This window comes from Anopheles darlingi, chromosome 3 (genome assembly GCF_943734745.1).
Source record: "Anopheles darlingi chromosome 3, idAnoDarlMG_H_01, whole genome shotgun sequence".
NCBI lineage: Eukaryota > Metazoa > Arthropoda > Insecta > Diptera > Culicidae > Anopheles > Anopheles darlingi.
This window is the reverse complement of record NC_064875.1, coordinates 21,049,953-21,061,466: the sequence shown is the minus strand read 5'-3', so window position 1 is coordinate 21,061,466 and position 11,514 is coordinate 21,049,953. Positions and strand designations below refer to the sequence as shown.

Sequence of the window (11,514 nt, the reverse complement as noted above, 5' to 3'; positions counted from 1 at the left end):
ACAATCGTACCGCTGTGTATGCTCAGCGCCGGGTGCTACCTTCCAACATAGAAAATGCTCCAAATGCTCCTGATCGCTGACGGGGGCACTGAGCGCGTGGTCGACAATAATTGTGCCACACGCCGGCCCGGGCGGAGGGTGGTTTCCAGATTCGAAAAGAGATGGATTCGCGTATGGTGGCCCTTTTCAAGCATTTCTCCCTGTCCCGACAACCAAATGATCTATTATCGAATGCCTTGTGGGCAGGGATCGAGGCCACAGCAGCAGCAGCAGCAGCAGCAGCAGCAGCAGCACATGGAACGCACTACTAACGCGGTTTGGTCGACGAATGAGATCTAAATTAATTTATCTCCACTTCAACAGACGTCGGCGGCAGGTTCTCCAATTTCACGAACCACCTCATGTCGGCGCTGCCCCCTCAGGTTACGCTCTGGCTACGCGTCACGTTGTGCTCTTCCGCTTAATTTATATCCATCTTCCGCTCGGTTTGCAGGTGAGTTTTCACTGGCAAACCGGTACGGTTCGGTACGCTGACGCTGAGGCTAGTTAGCAGTCCTGGAGTAGCTCGAGCTGTGTAATTGCAACGAGAGGGTTATGTGGAAGGTTCCCGGACTAGAGCATCTAACAAGAGTATGCCAGTAAGTTGAGGTATAGTTGTTTTATTTAAACATATTTATTTACGCATATTTACTTCATTAGCGATACATTATAAATGGCGAGGCACTCTCTCTCCAATTAAGTTAACAACCTTCCGGACATTGCAGTTATTTACATGATTTCCACAATTTTACAATCTTTCATTTTCTGCATCATGAAAAGCGTCCGGCTACAATGTAACAAGCCACACAGCTCGCTCGTGAATACATTGTGGGCTAACAATGAAAGCTATTAAGTTTCCAGATCGCTCCATAAACCTCAACCCTTGCTGGCTGGTGTTGGTCAGTAACAAAACAACAACTGCAACAAAAAAAACGGCATACTTTGTGAGCCGACATAATGGATTGGTACAAAACTACATCCTACGGTTTGCAAAAACCAATCTGGAAACTGCTCTCCGGAAACCTTGGAGCCCTCGGAGAGCGCGTGTCATAATCGTTTTGCCTTAGGAGGCGATGGTGAGAGGACATGGAACAAATTTTCCTAACCGGGCGGACGATTGTGATTCCTCCTTTCCCCCCGGGGGAAGGGGAAGCAAGGATTATGCGGCCGTAAATCCGACCAAAAGTTCCCCGTAATCCTGAGGTTGATGCTAGATCACCGTTCAGCACATGTGCTCCCGAGAGTGTGCTTGTGTGTGGTACAGGAAGGAGCTTTGGTTGCAATTTAAGTTTTGAATTTCTGTTAAAACGGAACTGCTCTGTATTGTTACAGGAATGGCAGGCTCATTTGTTAAGGCAACATTGAGAAGCGTTGGATCAAGGCGGGCTTGTTCGTTTTAACAATTTGCTTTATTAAAAAACTTGATCTAAAGGAGTGTTGGGACGGTGGTATACCCAGGTACTCATCTAATCCTGCAGATATCCTGGAAATATTCTGATTTTTTGGAATCTAGTATTTCAGTTAATGTAATGAGGATGTGCAGACTTCGAATACAGCTCTTTCCCCGAGCCTCAAGAACTATCGCCAGGGAATTGTAATTCAAACGTAAATCCTTATCAGCACCTAACCGAATCCTCGCAAGTACCCAGCTTGCTAGATGGCTTATCGAGCAACTCTCGTTTGCGCAATGAACACTCTCTTCTTGGTGTCAGCAGTAAGTCACTCTCTACGCAGACAGTGGCCTCGCAAAACCCTCGTTTGCCGCAGACAGTCACAGAACTTGCGGCTAAGCGAATATTGATATCGAATATTTTCGAATTATCGAAGCGCATCCCCTGAGGGCAGAAGTCCCGGATTGGTACCCTCCTTCACCCATCCCCCGGAACAGCTGCACAAATGTTTACTCGAACCCTTCCGGTCGCGTAGAGCGCGGTCGCGAGTTCGTTCCTTCGGGGCGCACACGTCGAGCACACGCCCCGCCCGGCTGATGAAGAGGCAAATTGGTTTCGTTTCGCAAATTGCATAATGAGTTACGGGTGGAACTTATTGATAACCCGGGCAGCCCAGTACCACATCACATCACTCTCGTTGGCCCCCGAGCTCAGCACTCCAGCTACTAAAGCTGCTTCTCCTCTCCCAGTCAGTAGTCAGTTGCCATGCTGACTCCCCGGGCCAGGGTATGTGCGCTTGGAAGACCAAATATTATGTCCGTGTCAGCTTTAGCTCCAGCTCGAATAGAGAGAGAGAGAGAAGCTTGCCAGCTATCATCCACTTCCTGCACACCAACCATCCCAACGAGTGGCAATTCCCTCACGGTTGACCGGGATTCGTTCGCTTCATCTGCTCCAGGTATCCGGGGAATCCCCTCTGGCGGTGCGCGTCCGACAGGAGCGAGGGAGCAAAAATGATAAGCCTCACACAGTCAGCCTGTCGTCTGCCAGGGCCTGTGTCTGTGTGTAAGTGTGCGTTTGTTAGTTTCCGGCTTCTACCGTCGTTCAATATTGTTATGAAGCCGATTGCGACGGCAGATAACAGGCAGAGCGACCAACGGAACCAACCAACCAACCAACCAACCAACCAACTACCAGCTCCAACCCGGTCGAGTGAGTCAATCGAAGGTCCTGCGAAGGCTGCGACTGCGAACCATATTCGCGCTGCATCTGATAAAAGCAATCAATCTAAGGTTTTGTGAAAAGTTGGTTAATTGAAATCACATCGAGGACATCGAAAGTGCACGAGAGGCAATGCGAATATTGGAGGCGCACAGCGAGGAGGGCCGTGCAGGGGCGGCCATCAGTTCACGCCTGGGCTGTGCTGTGCCATCGGTTTGTCCGGAGCGAAGCCGGTTTTAATTGATATTGAGTGACATCATTTCCGCGACCTGTCCACCGGCTGCTGCTACTCATCTCCTGTCGATTGATGGCGCCATGGCGATGATGCAAGGACTCGGCCTGCTGCGTGTGTCAAATGGACAAGCGCAACGTCGCACGCACGCACGCACACGTACAATGGTCGGATATGATGGTGGTTGATTGCATACGGAATGTTTCACCGGGAAATTAGGTTTACATTCGGTCGGTCCGACTCGTGAGTAGTGTCGTAGCCTCGCATAAGATGGAATTCAATCGAGATGAAGTCATAAACTCCACTACTGCGGCGGTTCAACTTTACTACACTTTAAATGACCGTGTGTTGGTCTCGAATTCCGCGGCATGGTTTTCGGCAGTCGTTTAAAAGGGGTGCTAAGGTTAATTCGGGGATTAAAAAGGCTCAAATTTGAAGATTTTTTGTGAAGAAACCATTTAACTTTATTTTATAACCTAAATTTCATATTAAACTGCTGATTGACAAGAATATTTGGTTGTATTTTGTGGAAAATTTAATAAAAAAAAACTACGTTTATGACATCCAATCTAGGAAGGCGAGTCTGTAAAAATATACTTTTTTTCGGCGTCGATCATAGCCTTCTGCTGGATCATCGCAAAAATATAAATTCGTTTATTCGTTTATTCCGAGTTTTTGTTGCATTATCATTTTTTCACTTTTTGGTACCTTTCTGAGTAGAAAAAGTGAAGCTTATATACAGTTTTGCCTCAAAAAACAAATTTAGCATAACTAATAAGCTTCAATTGATCCAAAAATGCCTCACAATACTCTTGAAATGATAAACATTCATGAAAAAAATGAAAATTGTAAATGTGAAAAATTTGGTAAAAGACTGAATTAGGCCTCCGCACTAATGGCGAGGTACTGAGTGACAAGAAAATTCGCTGAGTGACAGAAAAATTACTGGATAAATGTAACTTTTCTAACCCTTTCCAACTTTTTCACTTTTCTAATACATTTTTTTTTACTTTTCTGCATATTTCAATATAGGTTTATTTCTATGAAAAATGGAATTTAGAGATTTTTTTCTGTCACATAGTAGCCTACTTCATTTTATTACCAAAAAATTAAATACCTTAGCCGCCGCCTCTTTAACGGTGTCGGTGGTCCTCCGACGGTGGCTCAGGTTACACGGAACCATTACGCGGATTTAATGCGTGTCGCTCACGATCTTCGGCAATTGCCGCGGCGTTGCAGCAACACAGCCACCATCTCGCCACCACCTGCACGTCTGCACAACGGAGCACAACACCTTCCGGGAAATGCCGGTAAGATCTCCGGATTTTCGGGGGAGGGGAGCTTTGTTTAATGAAATGTTTGGTTTTTCTCGATGAACGACGAGGTAAATAAAACAACAACCAGCACCACCACCACCTTCTAGTGCCCGCGCGCCGTAAATCCATTTTCATCTCACCGCGAGATCACCGCGAAGCATCATTGAAGATGATGCGATCTCGCTCTCTCTCTCGAGAGAGAGAGTGAGGTTTGGGTTACGTTTAACGATTTCATTGCTTTCATCTCCTCCCGGTTCGCTTTTCATTCGATGACGACTTCCAGGAGGATGAGGAGAAGATGGGCCTGTGCTGACTGTGCACTCCGTTGTCACGGTTCTTTGGTTTTCCAAGAATTGGAAAGCTTTTACGCGTGCACCACCATCACAATCCTCTCTCGGATGGCACATTCCATCGGTGCGCAGACACCGATCAACTGATCGGTTCCTCAATGCTTTATCCAACACACCGTTAAACTCTCGCCCCACGAAAAGAAAAAAGCAGGAAAATAAAGAAGCCAGCAGTCGTCCAGAACGTCCAAAACATACATCTGAGGACCGGGTTTCGTCGACAGCATTAAACGCCGACGCCGAATTGTGATGATTATACCGATTGGCCTGATTATTGGAAAGTGTGATGAAAGGAGGGGATGTTGCCGGTAACGGCATGGTGGTGTCCGTCCAGATGAAGTGTGGAGGAACATGGAACTGGAATGAAATGAGCGAGTCTTTTGTACCGGCGCGCACTCGCCCGTCTCGGTCGAGACGAATGTTGCGTGCATAAATCGATGTTCTTTTTCGGCGATTTTTTTTTTAGGGAGGGTAGAGGGTGTTTGGGGATGGGGTCTCCACTTTGGGGCCAACCATCACCATCATCATCAGCATCATCATGGGCATCACCTTTTTGGTGCATGACGAGGACGATTTATCGTGCACAATTCGTGCGTTCGGGTACAGCTTAATTTCAATCAATTGTGTGCGTGTATGAGTGTTTGTGTACGATGATGATTATCGAACACCTCCTCTGGGGTCATCGTCGTCGGCATCATGCCAGAATGATGATCCGTGCGGTACGGTGGTCCGTCCGTGGCCCGTACCGCCGACTGATCTGGCATACAATTATGATTAACGGACCAAACATGCAACATCAGGGTTTTTGTTTCGTTCCTGTTTTTTTTTTCCATTTTTCATTTTTCGCGTTCCCTGGTCGTCGATGTCGGGAGAATAAAATAAGGGAATTTGCTGTCGCGGGCCAAATGTGCACACCCCCCCCCCCCCCCCCCCCCCACTGCTATGTGGTGAAAGGATAATTTATGATTTATTGTTTGTGTGCTTTGGACAATTGCTGCCTTTTCCCCCCTGCTTTATGCGCTGATGCGCGAGTGCCGCTGGTGTACGAAGCGTATGCAGCCGATAGTTGGTGGAAAGCATTTTTCTCTCGCTCCGTTGTGTGTGTGCGCAAGAGGAATGCAGTTTATTTCGGCAAAATTTATGATTTTTTGGGAAGATGATACAGGATAAAGTGGAGTGGTTGATGCAGGATAAGTGGACGTTGGTGGTGGTGGTTTCGTAATATTTTCTAATAATGCCCTCTGCTGACATGCTTTTCAGTAACATCGTAATGGATGTTCTTTGATAATCGTCTTCGTCCTATTTAGGATGATTTAACATGTATTTCTATTTATTTGCTCGTATTTTCTATACAGACTTTGATGTTTTTGAACAGAAAACCTGCCAGTTTTTATTTAAAAAGGCACTAAGACGCTATGAATTGTGAAAATTCTTGAAATGAAAAAATATTGGATCTTATTTTCGTCAGAAGGTAACCGAAGTGCATTTTTCCTCATTTCTCCTGTATCATTAGTTGCAATTGCACTCATATCCAAGCAAGTCATGCTGTTTATTTTAATATTGTGGACGGGCAAAAATATTCTTCTCCCCGACGGGGAATCGAACCCCGGTCTCCCGCGTGACAGGCGGGGATACTGACCACTATACTATCGAGGATGTTGATTAATGTTCAGAGATTTAATTTTGAGATGCGCAGATTCAGAATGATTAGTAACCTGCGTGATTAAAATGTATAAAAAAAACCATGAGATAAACTACTATTCGCGTAATAAAAAGTAGTTGGGCAAGGCCAGAAGTCCCGTTAGAACACATTTGTAATTGTTTCGACGATCGCTTTGGCCAACATGTGGCATTATATTGCATTATTGGGTCGTTAATGTGTGCATTTCCTTTTGTGTGCTATTATGTAGATGCTTTACGTTAATTATAAAATGCTTTCTATTACTAAATGATGACGGCAACCATCTCATATTTGAGATGATGTGTATCTTACAGTTGTACAAGCGTTCTGGCTCGAATGTCGGATTTGCTGTTTATTCTACACTATTTGCAATTTGCCCGTGTATATTTCACTGGTCATAGCGAAGCGTCGGCGAATCATATGACGGAACATTGCTATTTCCAAATGTACGCGACGAATTCCGGTCTCTCGTAATTAATGTAACCGTGTACACTGCGCTTTCCGTGCGATATTTGAATATGAATATGATGTTTGGGCTAACTTCACATCGCAATAGTTGATGGTAAATAGTTGTGATGTGCTTTCCAGGGATTTTAGATGCATTGCACATGTATGTACATGGATTATGTTTCCAGTTTCCAGAACTAGTTTTGATGAAATGAGAACCATAATTGAAATTCATAATGATTACACATTTCCGGGGAAATTTGGTGAAATTACTAGCGCATAACTCTGGGAAAGTATGTCAAATATCGCGATATGAAATGGCAATACGCTTGGAACAAGTATTTCCGAAAATTATTCTGCATATCATCACAACGAATGCTCTGACCGTTTGGTTAGCGACCATACTAACATACTTCGATAATTTGGCGACTTATGGAGAATACTTGATAAGAGGAAAATTCTATTTGTTCTATTTGTAGCAATCGCCTGTCATCTATCTTTGATAATCGAATTGCCTTTAGAACATTTCTAATGCTACAAGACTCTAGGCGAGGTCTTAGCTTTGGTTTTGATCATTTCTAGGTTTGATGATGATTTTGACGTGCGTAAGAACCTTTGGGGAAGTACCTCAATCTTCAAACAAGCTCTTAATATATGCACAAAGAGCACTAGCACCTCGCTTCGGCGCCCATTTCATCAAACGAACACCTGGTACTGTCCAGTAAATCGTTTAAATCACAATCCGCCACATGCGCTTGTGAGAAGTAGAGCTGTCCCCTCGCCTTCCCTTTTCGCTCTTTACGACCTTAAGTTGTCTCTGAAACTGTTTACCGACGAAAACCGGCCGGCGAACGTGTAAAACCGCTCGCATCTCCACGCGATAACTAACACAAACATCAAACATCGATCGCGCTCGATGTTGTCCGTCGGTGTTGGGTGTCCAAATATTGGATGCGCGAAGCCCCCCCCCCCCTCCCCCCTTTTTGTTGGTTCCCCTTCATGGGGAGGAAGAAAAAAAGAAGAAAGAAATAATTAAACCAACTTCCCTTCGAAGCGTGTCTCCGATGGCGATGCGCCACACTCGCCCGTTGCATGATCTCAAATATTTGTCTGGAAATTTTGACACACAATCGACACATACTTCTCGGCAGGGCCCAGCACCAACCACCCAACGGAACTGCTCTGCATTGGACCCCATTTTTGAAGGGGGGGTCCATCAGTAGAAGTAGTAGTAGCAGCAGCTGGAGCAAAGGTGTAGTTTCCCTCCGAGCACTCGTCCATGATCGGTACCTCCTCCTCCGTCCGGTCGATGCAATGATAGGCGTCCCAAAAGAGCACGCGAGCGCCACCATTTCACTTATCGGACTCGCACACAACACAACACCAACAACAATAAAAAAAAGAAGGGAGGCAAAAAAAAGAAGTACAATCGATCCCCGACGCGCTGCTGTACGGACGCTCTCAACAACAAAAAAACGCGCGCGCAAAACAAACACTCGGCAGCCACTTCCTTCCTTCCTTTTTCCTCCTTCCCTTCACTGCTCTTTGCAACATAAAAAAGCCTCACCTCTCCCGGAACTAACTCCCCTTTCGTTGGAGGTCGCAGCTGCCGGGGGCAGGAAAGTGTTTTTCTTTGTCCAGCTCGCGACCAGGCGCGAAAGGACTCGATGCTCCATGCTCTATGCTTTCTCCTCCCCCCAGAGAGCGAGCTGCCTGGTGCCGGAGCGTCATAAAAAGAAATCTGAAAAGCAAATCGAACGCCGCCATCGCTAATGTGGTGGCCGTACCGGGCGGGACGCAAATGGGCCGACAAATGGCAAACGGGGCTCAATACTGGTCGATAGGTACTGGTGGGATGGGTATAGGAGGTGCTGAAGGGAAGGAAGAGCGGAAATAATGGTAATGGTAAAATAGTATTGAACTTTGAAGTCTCTCGTGCGCGTTCGCGAAGGCGGAAAACTATGTGTGTGTGTGTGCCAAGGGGGGAGGGGGTGGTTCTGTGATGGGAGGATATTGCGGGCGTTGAGTTGTCTAGGATATGAAAAGTGCCTCCGCGCATTTAGCTTAGCTCCGCGATTCGGCCTCAGCTGCTGGTGCCTGGTGCCTGGTTGGGTGATTTCCGCCGAGAGATAAACAACAACAAAGACGAACCAATTTTTGGTTGGTTCCGACGGGGCCAGCCAGCCAGCCAGGCCGCACGTCAGATAAAAAGGGGATTTTCCTTTCCACTTTTCGGATGATACGGGCGGTACGGGTGGTTGTTGGTATTGCTGAACGATAAGTAGTTGGAAGGAGTAGCGCAGCCGATAAAGAAGTAAATCGTTTTTTAGATTCGGTTTAGCAATGAACACGAACGCGTTAATAAGCAGTGTTGTGAAGCCTAAGAAACATTTAAAGTAATCTGTATAGAAAGACCTTCATTTAACAAGTTTGTATTATCCTGATCACTTCTTATGCTCGTTTAGTTATCTTAAATGATCATAGGCGATGCTCCTTTCAATAGCTTTCTTTATTGTTTAAGTCTATCAATAATTATACTTTTAATAGTAACTTCATTTAAACAGCAACTAGTTCTAGAAGGGAAATTGGTAAAAAACTAAAACATACACCTCAACCGATTCAAATAATTTTAGCGGTTATCCATTTCAAAATTGGGCCGTTAGATAATCGATAGAATGATCCGTACACAGAAATACATGTGGAAAGTGGAGGACGGGTGGGGGAGGGAGCGAGTACATACCTAGTACATCGCTTGTACCTTCCCCCGTCCTTTCCAGATAGATAAAAGATGATTTAGACATAATAATTGTCCCAAAAACATACACACCTTTTCAGTTAAATATCTTTGAAAAATACATTATAAACGTTAAATAGTGCTATTACGGAAGAGGGGAGGGAGATGCCATTACATTTTCACTGTCGAAAGATAATATTTGGGTAGTTTTTCGCACCATAAATTGATTTAATCTCATGTTTAAGGTTCTTGTTCATTCCACTGGTTATTTAACGGCCAAATTTTGAAATGTTCGGCCCCTAAATGTATGCAATTAGAATCGGTTAGCCTACCGAATCGGTTGAGGTGTATGTATTGGTTTTTTACCCATCTTTTTATCTATCTGGAAGGGACGGGGGGAGGTACAAGCGATGTGCTAGGTATGTAATCGCTCCCTCCCCACCCGTCCTCCACTTTCCACATGTATTTCTGTGTACGGATCATTCTATCGATTATCTAACGGCCCAATTTTGAAATGGATAACCGCTAAAATTATTTGAATCGGTTGAGGTGTATGTTTTAGTTTTTTACCGGGAAATTTAATAAACTTAAATAGCCAGAGAATCCTTGAACTTGGACATCGAGTAGTTGAATATAAACGACCAAATTTTCCATAAATATTTCAGCAGAATGCAGTATTTGGTTGATATTGTTTGCGTTATTGATCTGGTTTACATTTATTGGTCTGGTCCTTTAATGTTCAATTTTCTATTCATTCAAACCCTTTTTTGCACTTTTCATGTTTTCAAACACCTTGAGTGTTAAAATTTCCATACATTTTACTTGTATTTTAGTTTGCTGTTTTTTTCTCTTTTTTCCTTTTAATTAGCGGATTATAAGCGATTGATGAAAGCTATTTTAACTACCTCAATCACTGTTTTTTTGTTTTTACTATTCCTAATGTAGTTCCATTATTTACTTTCTTTCTTTCTCTCTTCTGTATTATTTGCAATCATTACTGATTTATTTTTTCATACGAAGTGTCTTTAAGCGCTTGGGGTGCTCTCTAGCATTTTGTGACAAGAAGAGTCTATGTTTGAAATAATTTTTTTTCATTTTTCCTACGGAAAAAACCGCAGTTTGTTCATAAGCACTGGAGCAAAAGAAGTAACTTTCGAAGTTAAATACAAAATATACATATTTAATGTTACTAATATTCATCATAATAGTCGTTAGTTTCGAATACATCTTTTGGTCTGAAAGATCGACATGAGCTACACCTGATCGTCATTCCTGTTAATAGTATGTTACTCTTATCAAACCCATTTCATTGACACGATTTATCTTGCTCCTGCATGCTAATCGTAGAGAATAATGTGAGGAACTAATGAAGTTTGATTTATTAAAACATTAACCGCATCTATACTGCACCATCAACGATCGCTCATTTGGATAGCTAACCCCCCGGGTGACCCGAAACAGATGTTTCAAAGGTTCCGAATTTGCCCAAAAACCGAAATCCCTCCAACCTTAAAACGATCTCTTCCTCTTCCATTCCTGCTACTTATCATATCCCCCTTGACAGACACACACACACACACGGAATCATGCAGACAGGCTCACTAACGGCCACTTTACCGACTTTACCTTACCACCTTTTTCACGAATTGCCTGCCGGATTCGCACAACCGCCAGCCGCCAGTTTCATTATTCGCCATCATAAAGATCGATCCAGCCGGGGGGGGGGGGGGGGGGGGGGCCCGTGGTTTGGCTCCCGCTGGCACGACGGCCCACAACAACAACACACACACACACACAACATAAAAGCGAGGGGCGGTCGACGGTCGCCCTCGCGATGATTCGGTCACGCTTTCACAATCGATATTATGAAAATCAGATAGAAATCATCATTAAGCAGAAATAATGGGCTTTTCCGTGTCCATGTCCGTGTGTGCAGAGTGCGCGGCAAGCGGAACTTCAGACACGGGGAAAAAAGGGAAAATGCCGAACGGTGGCACCGTCCGAGGAGGAGAACCTTTCCCTCCAGAGCGGCGACTACAACGACGACGACGAGTGTGTGTCTCATGTTCCGGCGCAGAAAGAGGATCAGGAGAAGGAGGAGGAGGA

The 11,514-nt window shown here is 44.7% G+C and overlaps 1 non-coding gene across 1 annotated transcript; it reads right to left on the bottom strand.

Moving 5' to 3' along the window:
• Positions 1 to 6,130: 6,130 nt before the first annotated feature.
• On the bottom strand, positions 6,131 to 6,202 carry Trnad-guc (transfer RNA aspartic acid (anticodon GUC)). Its single transcript has one exon. It is a non-coding gene; the product is annotated as a tRNA-Asp (tRNA).
• Positions 6,203 to 11,514: the final 5,312 nt, after the last annotated feature.